This window comes from Nannospalax galili, unplaced genomic scaffold (assembly GCF_000622305.1).
Source record: "Nannospalax galili isolate Female #2095 unplaced genomic scaffold, S.galili_v1.0 scaffold321, whole genome shotgun sequence".
Lineage (NCBI taxonomy): Eukaryota > Metazoa > Chordata > Mammalia > Rodentia > Spalacidae > Nannospalax > Nannospalax galili.
Window position 1 is genome coordinate 1,840,276 of NW_008345972.1, and position 20,317 is coordinate 1,860,592.

The window sequence follows — 20,317 nt, forward strand, 5'->3', positions numbered from 1 at the left end:
TCTCTGGCCATAAGCTGGATAGATGTAAACCTCTCCTTCATGGACTTCTCAAATCAGTCAGAGGTACCATGTAGGGTCCCATAGCTGTGGCACCCAATTCCAGACCATACATCTATGGGGCACTGCTAGAGTTGTACTGGCACAATTACCAACAGCAATAATTGCATCAAACACTTGGCTCTGAACCTACATTTCAAATAAGCACGGAAGCGGTGCTTGGCAAGACCCCATAGAGGGACGCTGGCATCTGGAAAGGCTTGTATTCAGTGCACTGGTGTCTCTTCCAGCTCAGGAAGATGACTCCTGTGTGATTCGTCACCAGCTGAAACCTGAAGCTTCACCATGACTCACTTTTACCTGAGATGCCTCCTTGAGGAAGCAGCAGATGCTCTTCATCAGGACAGCAGCTCTGTCCTCCAGCAACGTTGAGCTGTGAGAAGTGACAGTTCTCCTAATGTTCTCAGATAGCATATCTTTCCCGACACTGCCCTGAATTGCTGCACAGAAAGGAGCAGAGAGATCCCCAGCACATGCAGAGCCCTGAGTCAGGCTGGCTGCCACCCGAGGCTGTGGGTAACACAAGCATCACTCCAGGCAGTAAGTCATAGAGGTGTCTCATAGCTAATCCAGGCCAGGATGGAATGCGCAAGTCCTAACAATGGAGCTACGCTGACTGTAAAATACCCCCTGACTCGCCCATTAATTCTACATTACTCCTGGCACTATGGAATTCAGTAAGTAGAAACACCGTGTGATTGCTGAGTCAGTGGTACTGTAAGAGGTTGCCCAGAGCAACCCCAAGTCAAACACTGCACTATGCTGAGCTCCAGGGGGTATGCTAAGAATTTAGCAAAACCTACCCAGATAATCTTCAGAACCAAGCCTCTTCTTCAGTGTAAAGTTTACAGCACAATTTACCATGATCATCAACAATGGGATACTCCACCTAGCATTGCATGGGTTATAGAAGAGCCCAGGTCTCTGTCTTTTGACTGCACAGCCCCAGATGCTAGCAATCGAATGCAGAAACTATCATCCCTTTGCTTGTGCTCTCCTTTGTGAGGTTCTTGCTTAAAAGCTCTGATGTGAGTGCAAAGTTCCCAGATGAGACCTCAGAAAGAATAAAAGTTTTTGCAGATGTTCTTGAGTTGGGAGCTGATGCAAAGAAAAACTGTACTGCTTTAAATGGAGATGATATGACAGTCATCCCCATGATCCACACAATGCTGCTTAAGTAGCCTCTGTGTTCTTTGTTTCTATATGTATGTATACATATTATATAGAATATATATTTTTATGTATATGTACATGCATATATTTTATGTTGAGCACATTTCCCCTCACACTCCACTGGTGTCTGGAATTCCTCTAGATAGCTTTACTTCTATTTCCATGTTATACACACATACATGATTTCATGCATCTAGAACCACAGATAAAATATTTGTCATTGTCTTTCTGAGACTAGCATAACTTCCAGAGACATCAAAGTAATGGTCATGGTGTTCTGTAACTTCAGCTATTACTACCAAGACTCTACATTAAAGGCCTATAACTGTGCTCTCTCTCTCTCTCTCTCTCTCTCTCTCTCTCTCTCTCTCTCTCTCTCCCTCCCTCCCTCTCTCATTTTGTTTTTCAAGGCAGGGTCTTGCTATGTAACCCTAACTGCTTGGAACTCACTAGTAACTTGGAGCAGCCTCAGACTTGCAGCAATCCTCCCAAGTGCTGAGATTCTCATGTGGGCGACCATTCCTCACCACCTTCTCATTTCTGGTTCCTCATTTTCAAAGGTCCCTTCAGCAAAGTGACTGTGCAAATTGAAAAATACCATTTTTTTATTTGTTGAAGGAAAACATGTATCTAAGTATGTAGGCCATTATTAAAAGAGACATGCTTATTTATGTGCATAAAAAGAAATTCTGTCTCCAGGTGAAAAACTGCTATAGCATTTGCCCCATCTTTGAAAGGGGTCTCATCCCTTTAAGAACACCTTTCTTTTACGGGATATTTTAAACACTCTTCTAACCTACAAACACACCGAATCATCATGGGTGGTGCTGAAGATGGCACAATAAAAACTGACATTGGTGCTCTCTCTTTCTGGAGAGATGGCTCAGCTGGTAAAGGAACTTGCTGTGGAAACCTGGGGACCTGAGTTCAATCCCTGGACCCTACACAAAATGGAAGGAGAGAACTGACTCCACAAAGTTGTCCCCCGACCTCCATATCCATGCCATTTGACATATGCCCTACCCATCTTTAAAACCATTGTTGAATAAAGAATAAAACAGAATCCCGAAGAATGGAAAGCAATGCATCCACAGAAGTGGTCCTGCATACCTCAGCAAACCAAATCCAGAGGGCAGTTCCCAGGGATGCTGGCTCTGTGCCGATAGACCTCCAGTACTCCAGCTCACGAAAGGAATGGTCCACGAGGACCAACAAAATAAGAATAACATGGGGGGTGGCAGGACACTTAGAAGATTCTTCACAAAGGAAGTGGAAGATGGGTTGAAACTGCAAGGAATTTCATAATCAAATTCTAGGAGTAAGTACTGTGAAAGAGAACCAGATTATCAGAGAAATATGAATAAAGACGGAAGTAAAGCTGGGTGTGGTGGCGCACACCTTTGGTCCTAGTGCTGGAGAGGCAAAGGCAGGAGGATCTCTGTGAGGTCGAGGCCAGCCTGGTCTACATAGGGAGTTCCAGGCCAGCTGGGGCTACAGGGAGACAACAACAAACAAAAATTAATGAGAAGTGTATGGCTTTGAAATTTATCATTTACACAAATATATTAAACGAAGTAATGCTATGTTTCAATTTGCATAATCCCATTGCTGAGATCTTTAAAAATGAGGAACAAGAAAAAGGCAAAATTTCTTGGAGTTAAGTGTGTCTCAGGAGTGTTTTCCTTCAGCTCAGGGAGCATGCTCCTCACATGCATTTGCAGCCCTTCGTTCCTGCTTCCTAGTGGATGCCTCTCTATGCAAGGGGGCTTCCGATCTCCATCCCCAGGCACTTTCAAGTGTTGCTCCATCCTCAGCTTCCTATAAGAACGAATCTAGGGTCTCTTTCCAACAACTGGGCTTCCTCCAGGCCAGCCCTCCTACCTTCAAAACTTCACACTTTCTGCTCTTTGTTCTCATCTTACTGTTGTTTATTTTTTAAATCTCTTTACCCATCAGTTTCTAAAGACCATGTGATTCATACTTGCACTTTGTTTATGATTTGGAGGCTTTCTTTCCATGGGAAAAATCCATAGATGTGTCTCTTGTTCAATAATAGTTTACATGCTTTCACAATAAGTTTCTACAGAACAGTGGCTCAGTAAAAAATAAATAAATAAATAAAAAGTGTCTGAACAAACCAGGAGGAGAAGGCATAACTCCAGACTTCATGTCTGGCCCTCATTTGGGCGGTCTGAGTAAGTGGGAAAGCAAAGCTGAAGGTCCTGACACACGGGTCAGTCTCTGCAGTTCCTATGTGCAGTTTGCTTGCTCCTTCTCTCTCCCTTCCTCCAACCCTCCCTCCTTCTCTTTCTCTCCCCTCCCTCCCTCCCTCTACCCCTCCCTCTCTCTCCCTCCCTTTCTCCTTCCTCCTCTCTTTCTTCCCCTTCTTCCTCCCTCCCTCTCTTTCTCTCTCTCTCTCCCTCTTTTCCCATCCAGTATACAACTCATTTTCCAAAAATACCCAAATACTTGAAGAGTAACAATTTAAAGCTGTCTTAGGTGGGAAGAGGGCAAAGCTCCACAGGACAGGGAGTATTCTTTCCCTTTCTTTTACTAGACATGAAAATGTTTGTTGACTAAACCATAGAGAATCACAAATACTTGCCCATGTCATCAAATAAAGCTGAGTGATAGATGGTTTGGTTGTTTTCTTTATTTGTATTTGTTTTTGTTTTTGTTTTTGCAGAAGATTTAATTCCCTTTAAAAAATTAAAACTTGGTTTTTGGCCAAGAAAGGAAATGGAAATATCAAAGTTCCTCCAGAAAAGCATATTTGGCTTTAATTTGATATGGTAGTGCCAGAAATCCTAGGAGAAAATCTGTTTTCATTGCCCTTTCAGCTTGGTCAAGACACAAAACAACTTGAGGGATTTAAATCTGGGTGACCTACACCCTGGCTCAGATCCCAAGCCCTGAACCTTGTACCCATGTTGTTCTTTCTTTACACCTATAGGGAAATTTCAGAGAGGTACCGGGAGAGGTATGGCCAACAGCCTCCATTAGTAAGTCAAAAATTAAGCCAAGTATCAACTATGGTCAGCCTGACATGCCTCTAAGGTCACTGTAAAAACAGAGCCAGTGGTAAGCAAGATGGCTTCTCATTAGGAACCAGGAAAATGACCATCTGCCACCCACGCCTGAACTTCTGAAACCTGCAGATGAGCCCACACATGTTTGCCACAGTAGTCAGGAGGGAGGCCACACATATATGCCACAGGGCAAGGATAATTTCTGTTGACCTGGGAGAACCAGAAAGCGGGTCTATCCACAGAGACTCCAGGAGACTGAGCCGGGCTAGGATCCAGATGAGGACTGAGTTCCTAGTGGACACAGGAGCCAAATTAGAGGGAGGAGGATGGCAGCAGACCCCAGAGGTGCCCTGGGGAGGCCCAGCAAAGGCACAGAGATGCCAGAACCAGCTGCTGGGAACTCAGGCTGACAAGCAAGACTGGAGATTTAGTGGCCCTCCTCTTCCCCAGGCCAGGGGCAGGCATTCATTCTGTCTGTCATAGATCTATCCAGATTCCTGCCTTGCTCTGGTCCTCCTGTTCTCTCATCTAGTCCACAGGCAGCCTCTGACTGCCGTGACTTCAGACACACCCCTGCTCTTCTATGTATCTACCCTTTGGGCAGCAAATGGGGTCAAGGTAGGCTTATGTTGGAGTCTCTTCAGGGCTGGATCAAAACTCAGTTCTTGGCAACACTTGCAGAGTGCTGCATTATTAGCCTGGGAATGAGGTTAAGAATTTGTATTTCCGAAAAGTTCCCACTTAACACTGATGTACTGTTCAGGAGCCCACATTTTAGGACCATTCATGGAAGGCTGAGGTCAAAGAATTAGCACCGCGGCCAGGTGCATAACCTTAGAGCCCTGGGGAGGCTCACATCAAAGAGCCTCCTGGAGTCAAGAATCCAGCCGTGCTTTCTAAGAGTTCATAAACTAATAGTGCTAATCTGCAATAGAACCCACCCTGTACAAGCTATTTGATTGAGGAAGTAAGCGAAGTCAGATTTCGCCAGACTGGTGGGCTGTGAGGCATATGATCACTCTGGTTCTTCCTGGCCTAGAGTGGTGAGACTAGGGAACTGTACAGAGGGAGGGTGGTGACTGAGAGACCAGAAAGGAACAAGGCCTCCAATGCAGCTTCCAAACTACTGCCAAACAGAAAAACCAAAGTTCTCTTTTGTCCAGTTTGTTTATAGAACAGCAAAATGGTGTGACCAAACAAAATTAGATTGATCCGGAGAGCTGCCTGCATTTGCAAGGCGGGCATTGTACGATGAGAAATTTTATGCAAAGTGGCTCACCCTAATCAAACAAGGACTATCCCGGACTATCCCAAAATGGGGAACCCCATAGCCCGTGTACTACAAAAACTTGTTTTCTTTCTACCTTGGTATATGGGGTAAATTCTTTCAACTCATCGACAGGTTCATGTTTCTCTCCCTCCCTGGGCTTTGGGGTATGAAAGTGGAGAACATTTTGTATTTTACTAAACCTCCAGCCTCTGTCACAGATAAATGCAGAAGGAAGATGGTCCTAGCCATGAGGCTCCCACAGGCCTTGGGGTGCAGCTGATGAGCTGCAGTTCTGTGTTAGTTCAAACACATACTTACAGAGTTTCCACAGTATTTCTGTTTCCTTTGCTTTCCTCACCATGCCAGGGATATGACAGTGAACAAAGTCTGCACCTCCAGCGGGGGCTCAGTTCCAGCCAGGTCTAATGAAGGAACATCCCTTGGGAGCCACGCATCTGAAAAGACTGACTGGAAATTAGAGAAGGGACCCAGGATGTGAGAGCCAGAGACCAGCAGGAAGAGGCCTGCATGAAAAATATCTGAGAAACACTGCACCAGTACTGAAAGCATATAGACCTCTTTTGGTTGCTATTTCCTTCATAATGAAGTATAATGCCAATTTCTATATTATCTACATTGTATTAAGCATTATAAGTAATCTAAGGGTAATATACTGCAGTTATATACACATTTTATTTCATTTTATATTGAGCAATCTCAGTTTTTTTGTCACTTCAGGGTCCTGGAAACAAGTTTGCACAGATAGAGGGATGGGACAAAGGTGTATATAAAAGTGTCAGAACCAGTATACATGACACAGAGCAGAGAGAGAGGCAGGGCTTTGGTAGAGACTCTGACATAAGTACAGACTCCTTTGTAACTTATACAAAGGAAATCTAAGTGTGCCAGAAATAGAAGCCCCACTAGAACATGAAAAGCCAAAGGTGGAGGAAGGGAAGCCATCTGTCTCTGTGTCTGTGGTGCTGGTTGAACCTCTGGGCCCGTGATTAGGACAAGGTATCTTTCAGAAGGAAAGTGAGGGTAAAGCAGAGTACAGCTACCAGCTCAACCCAACAGAAAATTAGACTGCAGTGGGGCAAAGGGCAAGCACTTGACTTTGAATGGGAAGAGGTAGACAGAAGCAGACAAAAAGCCCTGTGAGTCCTCTTATACTTGGCATCTGCCCCAGACTTACTATTAAGCTGGGACACTTCCAACCTGGTGTGTCAATCAACTCCAAGAGGCTGGGGGACTCCCTGAAGAGCACCTGAGACATGTTCAACCAAGCTGCCCCCACAGAGCTTCATCAGCACATCCAGCCCTGGATCTCTGAGGAGATCCAAGTCCTGGGCACACACTGAGCATCCTAGACACTAGCAGAGACCATGTCCTGTGCATATTTCAGCTGTTCCTGTTTCCCCACACAACTGATTCAATCCCCACTCTGAAAAGGAACGCATCTATTACTTTTCTTTTACGGTATGTAGGGGGATTCGCACAATTGTCTCTCTTGTCATTACATCCCTTGTGTCTAACCCCATCTGGCAGCTAGGAAATGTTGAACAAATATTTATGGAAGGGGGACAAAAGCAAAGGAAGAAAAGAAGGGAGGGAGGGAGGGAGGGAGGGAGGGGAGGAGGAAAGGAAGGAAACTGATAAGCTCACTGATACTGAAATTGTCAAGACAAGAAAATAGGGAGGAATGGATTTAAACATTGCACAGAAAGTTTAGACAATATAGATCAATTCCCTGTAGCCTAGTGGCATGTCCTTGATGTTAACCCTTTTAGTTCACCATTTTTCTGGGATTCTTTAAGGGAAATCACCTTCAGTGTACCAGATTTAACAGATCTCACACCAGCACTGCGCCAGGGCCAGGCTGCTCCCTGGCTCAGGCCCTCAGCAGCACTTGGGTGGGGTTTAATGTTTCTGCTGTGAAGATGAGGAAAGAAGTGTCTCAGGGTTTATTCAGTGCCCCACCATCATAGCTAAGCCCAGTTCTGCCCTGTGGGCTCAGAACTCCCTTGTTTCCATGACATGCCAGGAACTGCCCGAGAGGTGGGTACACTTTATAAAACTACCTGGAAATATTCAGCAAGAAATCTACTGTATAGCACAATAGCTAGATACTACCAAAGATTGTGTACTAAGCTCAAAACATTACTAGACTGCTGTGTGTGACATGTCTGTAATACAAATGAGTAAGTATGTAATGATGTGTCAATAGTGGGCTGGCAAGATATCCAGCAGATAAAGGCACTTGCCACCAAGCCTGACAACCTGATTTCAGTCCTCACACACCACACAGAATTGACTCCTATAAGTTTTCCTTTGACTTCCACACCTGTGCTATAGCGTGCACATGTGCATGCGTGTGTGTACACACACACATGCACACACAAATAAATAAATAAAAATAAATATATGTAAAAAGTTTTGGGGTTTTTGCTGGTTTGTTATGTTTGTTTTTTGAGACAGGATCTCACTCTGTATCCCTGGATGGCCTGGGACTCTCTACGTAGACCAGGCTGGCCTCAAACTCACAGAGATCTTCCCATCTGACTCTGCCTCCTGAGTATACCATACCCAGCTTAAAAGTCTTTTAAAAGTCTCTTTCAGTAGCTTGATCTAGCCTTTCCACAGTGCACATATATTGCTAAACATCTTGCTATAGACCATAGATATATATATATTTTTTTTTTATATAGCAGTAGCATAATCAAACCAAACCATTTCTGATACCTGATGCCACCTGCTCCGACACAGGACACATGCCCCTCCTCCTGGATGCAAACCACCTCCCTGAACTTAGCTCTGCACTCTTAGAGCCTCACACCTTCCTGTCTGCCCCAGGGCACCATTTTCAACACCAGGACCTGCCCCATCAATCTCTTCCCTTCCACTGCCTCTCTGTCTTTCTTGCTGTTCCTGCCCTCCCCACAGTGACCAGACAGGCCTTGGCACAGTACCTCGAGCCACAGTTATTAGTAAGGCTTCCATCCTAGGGTTTGAATTGAGTCACCACAGCCAAGGGTGTGGGTCAAGGGTTCATGGGTCAGATGTGATTTGTCTTCTTAATGAAGGAAGATCTTAGAAAATGTTGGGCTGGGATTTTAGTACATTGTTGTTCATGAAGTTCATCATGTTGATCCCTCTCTAGAAAATGAAGGAAGCAAATTCCAAAAGGTATAATAACCACTTTGCACAATGTGGCCATTTTTCACAGATCCCCAGATGCGTCCTTCACGGAGTATGAGCACTAAACAGCTAATATACCTTGCCACTGCATTGATTCAAATTATGAGTCTCCTGTTAGTACAGACCAGAACAGAGATCACTTCTGCTGGTCTCATGATCCAGTGGGCATGCTCAGAAGGCTCAACTGCATCCACTGGATTATTCTAAACATTTTCTTAGGATCGTTTATCCTAACCACTGTGCTCCTGTTTTTAACTAGTTTGTTAAGTCCCCTCAAGTCTCAATAAGCACTGTCTTACATTTTTTTGTTTACACTCATTGCAGCACTAGCACAGTCCTGGGGGTTGTAGAATACAAGAGAAAATAGTTGTTTTCCCTAAAGATCTGTCTACATTCTAGACAGGCACATTTGTGAAGAAGCCCCACCTTTCCTACGTATTCCACGCAGCAGGAAAGGATTGCGACCAGCTGCCTTCCTCAGAGGAATCAGGGAGACTGCGCTAGGGGGCCTGCACAGCTGCAAGTGCCCTCTGCTTGGCCAAAAACTTAGCAAATGACCAAGCTGATAAATCAATAAACTGAGTTTATGGCTATAAGATGTAACAAAAATGTTTTGGATGATCATTTAATTTTTTTAAATAATTTTCATCACTTACAGCAAGGTGTAATATAGACCCATCATAGAAGCATATCTATGTGTCAACTTGCCTAAACTCAGTACAAGATAATGTGGCTGGGCAAATTGTTCCACCATGGTTTATGAGTGAACACACAGGGGACACAGTTCAGGAGGGACCTGGGGATGCTGATCCTTCTCTATTTTACTTACTCTGCTAGAAATAGGAGATGTCAGCCCAATATTTTAACATGCATATTCTTCAAGATCTTCTTTGAAAAATGATTTGTTTCCAAACAATTTTTATATGAGTTTCAGTCTATCCCTGGTAACTATATTTTAAAGTCTAAGAGTATCAGAGATGTCAGGACTCCAGCTACATCTCCTCTTCCCAAGAAAATTCTGAACAAGGCCACCTGCTCAGTGTCTGTCAGAGCCTCGACTCCGTGGAGCAGCTGTGCTGGAATTTTGCTCCACCTGTTTGAATCTCTCTTTTAAAGTGCACCAGATTCTTCTCATAAATTTCAGGAAGCTCCATTTGGCTTCCAGACTTCCTGCATGGAGGCTTATAATAAACTTACACAACTGAGTGGCCTGATAGGCCTTTGCCCCACAGCTGCAAGCTCTGGGCAATCATCTGCCGTGTAATGCTAAGTGTCTGGGGCGGTCGAGCAACTGCAGGGGTCACAGACACTTAAAACTAGTGTCTAGTTACACGTTTAGAAAAGACATTCAAAAACTTTGATAGAACATTACAGATATGCAATGCAAATAGATATATGCTATATTTCTGTACGTTGAACCAAAGAGCAAACGTTTAGAAAAATCAGAAATATTTGTGAATGTAGTCGTTTTAAAGCACTATCTTGAATATATGTTTCTGAGTATATTTTTTGTCAAATGCTGTTTAAATTATGGAACTTTTTACCTTGACTTTCATTTTGGGAAAAAAGTCTAGACTATTACCCCAATATTTTGGAGCAATCATAATTGTGTTACTTTTGCCTCTGTTTGCTTCTAAGCCCCTTAGCATCGGTCTCAGGGAGCTCTGTGCCATCAGGATGGTGGCCACAAAGCTGAGCAATTCAGGAAGCAGAATCAAAGGCAGAAATGCTCAAATCTGAGTGCATAACAACTGCATCTACAGCATCATGATGGCAATAAACACTTCAACGGAACACAAAACAAATCACAGAATATAGTTCTATTGTAGGATGTTCCAATTAGCAAAACCAATAATCCTTATTAACTATTCAAATGACATTAATACACTGGAGAGGAAGCTTTCCCCCATCAATCAGGTACCTCAAAGGGGTAGGTAGGCTGAACAAACACACTCATGGACACACACACATAGACGTACTCACACACAAGGACACACACACAGACGAATGCACACACAAGGACACACGCACACATGCACACATATACACACACACTCGCATAAATCTGCCTTCCAAGGGTCCTCACAGGGAGCTGGGGAAGATGCTTGCTCATCTGTTGTAAAGATCACCACTGACTACAGAAAGTGCTCACTCAGTCAAGGCTCAGCACATTTCAAGGCAGACAGCACATCACCGGTACAGATTCCAAACAGAAAGGAAGAAAAGGCAATAGGCACATTGAAAAAGCACACACTCATAAAAATATCTTTAACAAACTTTAGTTTTTAAATTATGTGTATATGAAGGTATCTGTGTGAGAACTGTGCAAATGAGTGCAGTGCCCATGGAGGCTGAAGAGGGTGTTGGATCTCCTGTAGCTAGAGTTACAGGCCGTTGAGAGCCATCTGACATGGGTGCTGGGTATCAAACTCCAGAAGAGCCGGAATAACCACTGAGCTATCTCTCCAGCCCCTAGGGAAATATTGCCAGAGTGTAAATTAAAGCATAAGCAATCATAATCACCAATAACTCCGAAATGTGGACAAGACTAAAGGCTCAAAGGAAAAATTCAAGAGCCTGAGAAGCCATGGCAGCCATGTTTATGTTAAACATAAACATACCCTTAGAAATAGGTGAAGGAAAACAGAAATGGATAAAGGTGAATTTTTTAAAGGACTGTGGTAGTTGACTGGGAAATGTCTCCCGCCACTCAAGTATTTGAACATTTGGTCCCCAGTTGGTGGGGCTGTTTACGGAGGTCATGGAACCTTTAGGAGGTGAAGGCTTGCTGGAGGAAGCACATCTCTGCAGGTGGCCATGAGCATTCATTGCTTTACCCCACTTCCTCTTTGCTTGCTCTGCTTCCTGTCTGCCATTGTCTTGGCTTCCAGCTACTGTGCTGTGGCAGCTTGCTGTCATGTCTCCCTGCCATGATGAACTCTTATCTCTCTGGAAGTGTAATCCAAAATACTCTTTCTTCCATAAGTTGCTTTTGGTCAATGTGTTTTATCACACAGAAAAATAACTAACCCAAGCACCATCTTCTGTACCCCGAACAATGCAAGAAATATGTCTGGAGACTTCGAGGAGCCTTTGAGTTCCTCTCATCTAGTTATTCATAAAACATATAGCAGCTTATTGTCAACAAGGTCTCCCTCTCTGTAGAACTCTAGAGCTTTTGTCCTATCAGTGTCCCATCACCTAGCTCTCATTACCCTCCTTCTGCCCTGCCCACGTTTGCATTGCACACTTCCCAGAGACTTTTTTCTTATGACCCACATGTAAGAAACAATATATTTGTTTTTCTACATAGCAATAAAGAGGTGGAAACTCTTAATTACTTTGATTTGACAAGCACATAACTGTGTACCTGTAATGAAACAATGCATTTACCCCATAAACATATACACATTATTAAAAATTAAAATAAGGAAATGTAAACATTAACTACCTTGATTTGACACATTGTATACATGTACCAATTTATTTTACTGCATCCATAAATGTGTACAATCAAAATAAGAAATTTCAGATTTTGTCAATGCAAAAGATATATGTATCAAATATAACTGAATATCATTTTATTATATACACCAAACATCAATCCCTTTGTCTTTGTAAACATACAAACAATAAACCCATCAAAGGACTCTGACTTTGGGTTATTCATTATAACAAACATTTTGATTTAGAAAAAAGTAGTTAAAGATTAAAAGTTGAAACAAAGATAAAATATGACATAGGAAAAGCAAACAAAATGCAATTAGTGCACTTATTTTAAAACACATGGGTTCATGTGGGGAAAACTGAAGATAAGATTCAAGAAAATTTTATGGAAATAAGATTTTGAGGGTAGACATTAAAAGGACATTCACTATCCAAGGAAAAGTTTACAGAGGACCAAACCTCCTATAAATATATTAAATAGCACCTATCTTCATGGGTAAATCCTCTTCCCCATGATACTTGAAGTAGAAAAAACAAAATGTGCAGTGTCATTGTTATTATTTGTATATTATGCGATATGAATTCCTAAGTCCCTGCAAGAGCATTTAAGCCATATTTATGGATCATGATTTTGGGGTAATACTCAGCAAGCTGATAACTGTGACTCCCCTTCCAAAAATGAGGGGTCAGCCGAGGGCAATGCTAGGCGGCAGATAAGCACCCCATCTTCTGAATTTTACAGAATGCACTTACCTAGTCAAACACCAACCCAGGAACAGTATGCTTGGGCAGAATGAATCATCACCGGTTGCTAAAAATTTAAATTTAAATAGAACGATCTAAAGGGGAGTGAAGCATCTGGGAAGCAACTGGGTCATCAAGCAACTGGGAAGAAAAGCTCCAGGGAAACCCTGCCACCAAGCTGACCTCAGATCTAGACCTCAAATTACCCCTCACCAAATTCAGGACATGGTCTTATAGCATACAGAAGCTCCAAGGCCAAGTTCTTGCTGGAGCAAGTCCGCCACAAGTACAATGCTCCCCTTTTGCTTAGAATCCTCTTAACTTACACTCAGGAACTCACTTTACCTTCCCTTACTCACAGGTGATCTCACCAGAAAGGTGGAGGAGGCTTTATGCCTTTCTCTCCACTCTATTTGGAAATCCCCTAACAAGCATCACTAAGCCCAGCCCTGCTTACCTGTTGAAATCTCATTAATCTCTTGCCCAGGGCACTCATTAATCTCCTGTAGCAGCTTCAATGCCTGATTCCTGTGCAGTTACAAAAAGAGGTTTCTGTGTATGTTTCAGTCACCCTGGTAGAGACAAATCAGCAGATCAGACATTGCCAGGTCTCCAGCCTGGAAAAGGACCACTTCACACCTTCTGTCCACATGCTGAGTACCAGCCTGTGATATGACTGCAGGGGAGCAGCATGACAGGGCCGTGGCCATTGCTAATTCAGCCCATAGGGCAGAGCACTCTCTGCCTCTTGACAAGTCCAAACTCCCTCTGATAGCTTTAGAAAACCTGTGCTACTCCCAACTGCTTCTGAATCTCAGCTGTCGGGAAAATACCAGTCTGTAAGGTGTACTGGGAAGAATCCCTGGAGTTTGGGTCCTGAGTGGCCAACAGACCATGGAGCATGTTGCCCATTTCCTGGCTGAGAGATGGTGTCGTATGCACCAGGGTAATGCTTTATGTAACACCACCTGAAATGAGTTTACTTTAATTCCATGGACTAGGGTGGAAGTGAAGAAAGAAAGGATCATCACCACCACCACAACTGGCTAAGAACAGCTGGATTTTTAGGGGACCAGTCACTGCTGCAAGAGAAGAACCAGCTAAAACCAACCAATCTTTGTTTACTAGCAAGAGACTAATAAGAAGGGATAGATAAAGAAGACAGTTACAGTTAATTCTTTACTGTGGCACATAACAGTTGACTGCTATTGTGTGTAACATTTTCTTAGTTATTTTTCCCATTGCTGTGATAAAATCCCCTATCAAAAGCAGCTTCAGGGAGAAAGGTGTTCATTTTGGATCACAGTTCCAGGGTAGAGTCCATGATAGGGAGGAATTGGAGGCCATGGAAGCTTGAGGCAGCTGGCCGTATGGCATCCACAGTCAGAAAACAGAGTGATGAATACCTTAACACTTTCCCCTGCTTATGTAGTCCCTGACCCCAGCTGAGGGATGGTGCCATCCACAATGAGCAGGTTTTCCCACTTCAATGAATCTAATTAAGATAACTCCCCAAAGACATGCCAAAAAGGTGGTCTCCCAGGTGATTCTGGAACCCATCAATTTGATAATTGAGATTAACCATCACACTCACTTAGACAAAGAATATTGGACAAGACAGTTAATTGTCCATAGATCAATGTTAGGAAGACTGTCAATAAAACATCACCAGCACAATTCTGTCAATGATGAAGTTATAGTATGCAAATTATTACTGGTCAGGAAAACAGGATGCTACTCTGTGCCTTCCCACAGCAGGGAAAATTCAAAGCCCTTATTACACCAAATGAAAAAGTCAGAGGAGAACATAACGTAGTCTGACAACTTTGTGCTAACAAAGATAAATGTATAAATACTATGTGACTTAGCATGTCTACTATTGGCTATTCACCAAAGCAAAATGAAAAAGAGATCTTCAGGAATCTTTTCTATATGTCTTCAAAACAAAATGCAAAGTAGTAAAAGTTAGAAACAGAAGATATTCATGCCGACATGTACCATAAGAAGACTTTCCTTGACAAAATCCCCACTGTCCTTTCCCCATACTCTATCTAGATCCACATGCATGCCTGGTTTTCCTTGTAAAATTTCATCTGACTCTTAAAGTCACATATACAGAAGCTAAATATCCTTTGCTTAGATCCACTGGGGTAAGAAGATTCTGTCTCCTAGCACTGAAAGGGCAATCCATATGTAAATAAGGAATAAAAAGAAAAGTTCCAAAGATAGACTACAGTGAAAAATTTTAAGGAAAACACCTTTTAATGCACACAAACACACACACACACAAATGACTAAACACACAAATTTCACATACACATCTATCTATCAATATATGTATTGAGTTCATATCTTTTGGTTGAAAACCAGAAAGAACTCTAAATGCCTTATAGAGCATTAAAAGGAGTAATTTGTTGCACATTCGCACATCGATATGATTCGGTACTGTTCATCAATAAGAAGGAACCGCTATAGTTGTGCCTGAAAATATATGTGATGCTATAAAGCATTAGGCCAAAGGAAAGATGCTAAGTTTTTCTGCATTTATGGGTTGGTCATTGTTTGTGCTGGCAGGGTGCATGTTGCTTCCAACCAGAGTCAGACCCCTTGCCTCATAGAGTACGAAGTGTTGTTTTCATGTCGTACCTACCTATGAGCTGATGCAATGACATGGTAGCCACCAGTGGACATGGTTTGAGACAACACACTGTGGAGCGATGCTGGGAAGCTGCCATCTTCCCTCTGGGAAGAAAGAGGAAAGCTTGCCCTCATGTGACCAGATTCACCCTCCTGCTGAAGGGAAAGCCTTGGGAAACTGAACTGATGGCTGCAGGAGAGATGAACTGTAAACGTCTCTGGAATCGTATGCTGTCTTTAACTTCTCAGACATGGATGCTATCAGTATCCTTCAATGGACAGGCTCCAGGACTTATTTGCTTAAAGCCCTGACCATGTGAAAACCTGAAAAAGCACACATGGAACATCATATTCTGGTCCAGTCCAGACTCCATAAGGCAGAATTCCTTTCTAAGGAAATTGGAAACATCAAAGTTAATGCGTACTGACAGAATGCAATTTGGATTTCTGCAGCTGGGTTAAACGGGAATCAGTAGCCAAAGGAGCAAGAAGAAAATTTGAGTTGATGCAAATGTTCTGTCTCTTAATTTGGTAGTAGTCCCATCACTGTCACATTTGTCAAAACTCATCAGATTGAACACTCAAGCAGCGCACTCATGTTCACACTACAGTCTGCAGCAAAGTTGTTAATAAGCTCAACTTGGACAGAGTCAATTTGAGCCATCTACAAAGAGACTCTGGGCTGCGTTCCAGCCGTACTGCCCAACGCTCCTATTTACATGACACTCCTCTCTATGACTTCTTCAGTTCATGCATAGATATATGCTTCCTGCGCCCAGCTTTGTGATGTATACAGTGCAGATACAGATAACTAGGCACTCCAGTTTTCCAATTCATTCTTCTTTTCTTTTTACAGTGCTAAGGATTGAACCCAGGGCCTCGTGCATGCTGGACAAAAAGTGCCTTACCTCTGAGCTATACCTTCAGCACCTGGTTTCCATTTCTTAAACTCTCAAGTCTCATAGCTCACATAGCATATGTTATTCATAACTATAATAACAATAGCATCTTAAGTTTGGGGCACATTGCTGTTGCACAGGTAGCTCTATAATCTCAGTCTTAATACAACAGCCCAGGAACACATCAGGCTCTGGGGCTCAGTGTCTGCAGTGTGGCAATTCCATGTCCAAGAAGTTATTAAGGTCTTCCTTTCCATTTGTGAGTAGAATGATCAAGTAATAAAGCAATACAATGTCTCCTGTCTATAGATAAAATTTAGCCCTTTACATATGATCTTAAAATTGATAACGAAATGTAGCTTCTCTAAACATGGAGCACGGAACCATGAAGAATATTTAACCACATTTCTCTGTTTGCTACTAATTTATTTCCAATGGTTATTGTTGATAAAGAATAGAAATCATGGGGCTGGAGTGATGGCTCAGTGGTTAAGAGCAATAGCTGCTCTTGCAGAGGGCCCAGGTTCAATTTTCAGCACCCATTTGATGGCTAACTCCAGTTCCAAGGGATCCAATGCTTTCTCCTGACTTCTTGAGCATTGCATGGCACAGGTACATTTACATAATGCAGGCAATATGCTCATAGATATAAAATAAAAATAACAAAATAGTAAAAAAATAATGGAAATTAAATATTAAATTATATCCCTTAATGATAGATGGGAACGGCTGAGCTAAATGACATTTTTTTTTTGGTCTTTTTGAGACAGGGTCTTCCTGTAGCCCCAGCTGTCCTGGAACTCACTATGTAGACCAGGCTGGCCTTGAACTCACAGAGATCCACCTACCTCTGCCTCCCGAGTGCTGGGACTAAAGGAGTGTGCCACCACGCCTGGCCTAAACATATTTTAAGTAAAATTGTCTTTGTATTATAAAGATCATATATCATTTAGGAGGAACATTGAGAAATATAGAGAAAGATGGAAAAATATCACCCATATGTTATACAAAGTCAGAAAACTATTTTATGCTAAGGGGCCCATAATTTTTGTTTGTGTGTGTTTCTGTGTGCATGTTTGTGTGTGTTTGTACATGTGTATACAGGTGCACGGACATGGTTGTGCAAGTGTATATGAAGGCCAGCGGCTGTTGTTATTGTCTTCCTTAATAATTTTTCACTTGATTTTTTGAGACAGGGTCTCTCACTGAATCTAGGGCTCACTGTTGATTCAACTAGACTGGCTATATTCTCAGCCCTGACACCACAGGCAGGTGCCACCACACCTGATTTTTTACGTGAATTCTGGGGAATCACATTCAAGCCTTTAGGCTTGAGTGACAAGTATTTTACTGACTGGCCCATCTCCCTCATCCGAGGACCCACCTTTAGCTTTTTTAAAACAGATCATCCCTAACCCTAGAAAGAGTTTCCTTTCTCTACTTTGCAGACACTTATGTCCCAAGAGCCCAGAAGCCTATTGGCTTAATGGGCTAAAGTCTTGTCATCTCTGATTTCATGTGCAAATGACATATAATCTAGACATAATCTAGATGGATAATTTCCTATAATTAGGAAGAAAAGATGAAAGAAAACAACTGAAATCTTAAAGCTTAAAAAGTACAAATAAGGGGCTGGAGAGATGGCTCAGCGGTTAAGAGCACTGGCTATTCTTGAGAAGACCCAGGTTTGAATCCCAGCACCCACATGGCAGTTAACAACTGTCCATAACTCCAGTTCCAGGGGATCCAAGAGCCTCTTTGGTCCTCCGCAGGCATTGCAAGACATGGGCGCACTTACCTACGTGTAGGCAATACATGCATACACATTAAATAAAAATAATACATAAAATATAAAAAAGTACAAATAAAAATTAAAATAGACCTTGGGTTTATTTGAGATATTTGGTCTTTGCCCAAGCTTTATCTACATAGCACATGGTAATTAAAAGTACCAACTGGTGGAACTAACCTTCTTGGATGTTTCACAGCCATACTTGGAGGCCTATACTAATTTGGTCAGAAAGACTTAAAGGACAGTTTTTGCTCCTTACCCTCCAAGGTTGACTAAGTTCCAGGGGACTATGGAGCATCTCTCAAAATGTCCTGTAACTGTCTTGAGTCACCTGTCCTCTTGATCAAGGAGACCACAGAGACCTCACAAGACGGACTTGAACCAGTATCCAGTCTACAAAGAGGAGGGCCAACACAGAGGAAATATTTCCTCCATGCTTCCAAGTGAAGCCAGCCACAGGCAAATAGGACCTTTGACTTATCTTCACATAGATGGAACTGGTAAAAAAAAGGAGCCAAGGGCTCTGCCCAAGCCCATGTGACCCCTGAGGAACAGATCCTCAAACGACCTTAAGAGTAAAAATAAATTGGTTTATCTGGGCCAGTTGTATGGTCTTAAACACCCTAAAGGAAAGTATAACCAAAGAGCAAAGGGATCAATATATTTCTTTAAGAGTCCAATTTTGAAAAAGATGCATCTTTGCTCTGGACATTGTTATTGACTATGTCAATGCTGTTGTAATGAAATGCTTCTACTAATTATGTGGTTATTAAATAAATAATTAAAATAGACCATGTTGATCCCAACCCCTCATATTCATGTTCATACTCATCATCACCGTTTTCCTCATTAAAATACTCTCAAGTTTTTACTCATTTATTCCCCTGCCAATGCAACAGAGCATTTGCTCCTAAAATGATCCTTTGGAAGCAGGCATCAATCAGATACAAAACCTGTCCACATGAACTCACAGCAAGGAGTGCAAGACAGCTACAGAAACATTTATTTGAGACTGACTAAAGATAATCGAGAGATTCAAAAGTAAACATAACAACTGTGAAATCATTGTGCATATACACTGCATGGAACAATTAGGCAAGTGGCTGGCAGATGGTAGAGGGCAGGCTTTCCACTGTCAGAGAGGGACCTTCATAGACAAAGCACAGGAGGCAAGAGTGACCTTCCTGATAACAGGACACGGTCAGAGGCATCAATGCAACCTCAGGTATAATGGTATGATATATCAGCAAGGGCAGACTGAGACTAACATCCCTCCCTCACCCAACACACGCTGCAAAAGACAGCATCAACAGGGAAGGAGAAACACACCGGCCCAGCTAGGAGGAAATGCTCACAGAGTTATAATGCCTTCCGGTTCATTTCATTTCATTTTATTTATACTTTTTAATTTAATTTAATCTGCTTTAATTTTTATTTGTACTTTTTAAGCTTTAAGATTTCAGTTGTTTTTTTTTTTTTTCAGCTTTTCTGAATAAGCTTTTCTGACCATCCTTCCTACTTTCTGCACCGACCCCATTTTTGTCTATTTCTGTTTCCCCATGAACCTGTACACGTTCTCATTCACACTTCACTGCCTCTTACCCCTTCTCCCATTCCTTTTTCATTCTTCTACTCAATTAGTGCTACCTCTAGATCTAAAAACTACAAACTATGCTAGACTGCACTCCCATACTCAGACCTCTTGGGGTAAGTCTATAGCGCAGCCTTCCGCGCTTTGACTCCCCAAGCCACATTCACCCTTCCATCTCCCCCGCTGCTCTCTACTAGTTTAGGTCCTGCGCCATTCCTAGTCTTGGGTCCCCAGACACCTGGGGAACCAATACTGCTTCCTGATCTTTTTCACCCAGACCAACTTAGTGCCTTCCCTGGGCCCTAGGAGCACTGCCTCTGGACCTGGCCACACCCTCACCTCCCTCTACTTCCCTGATCCTGCAACAGCCACTAGCCTCTTTCTGGGGCTGACAGCCTCTTTCTGGGGCTCCAAGGCTTACCTTTCCTCTCCCTGATCCTTTGCATCCATTACAACCCAGCTGCTCAATCCACTCCCTGA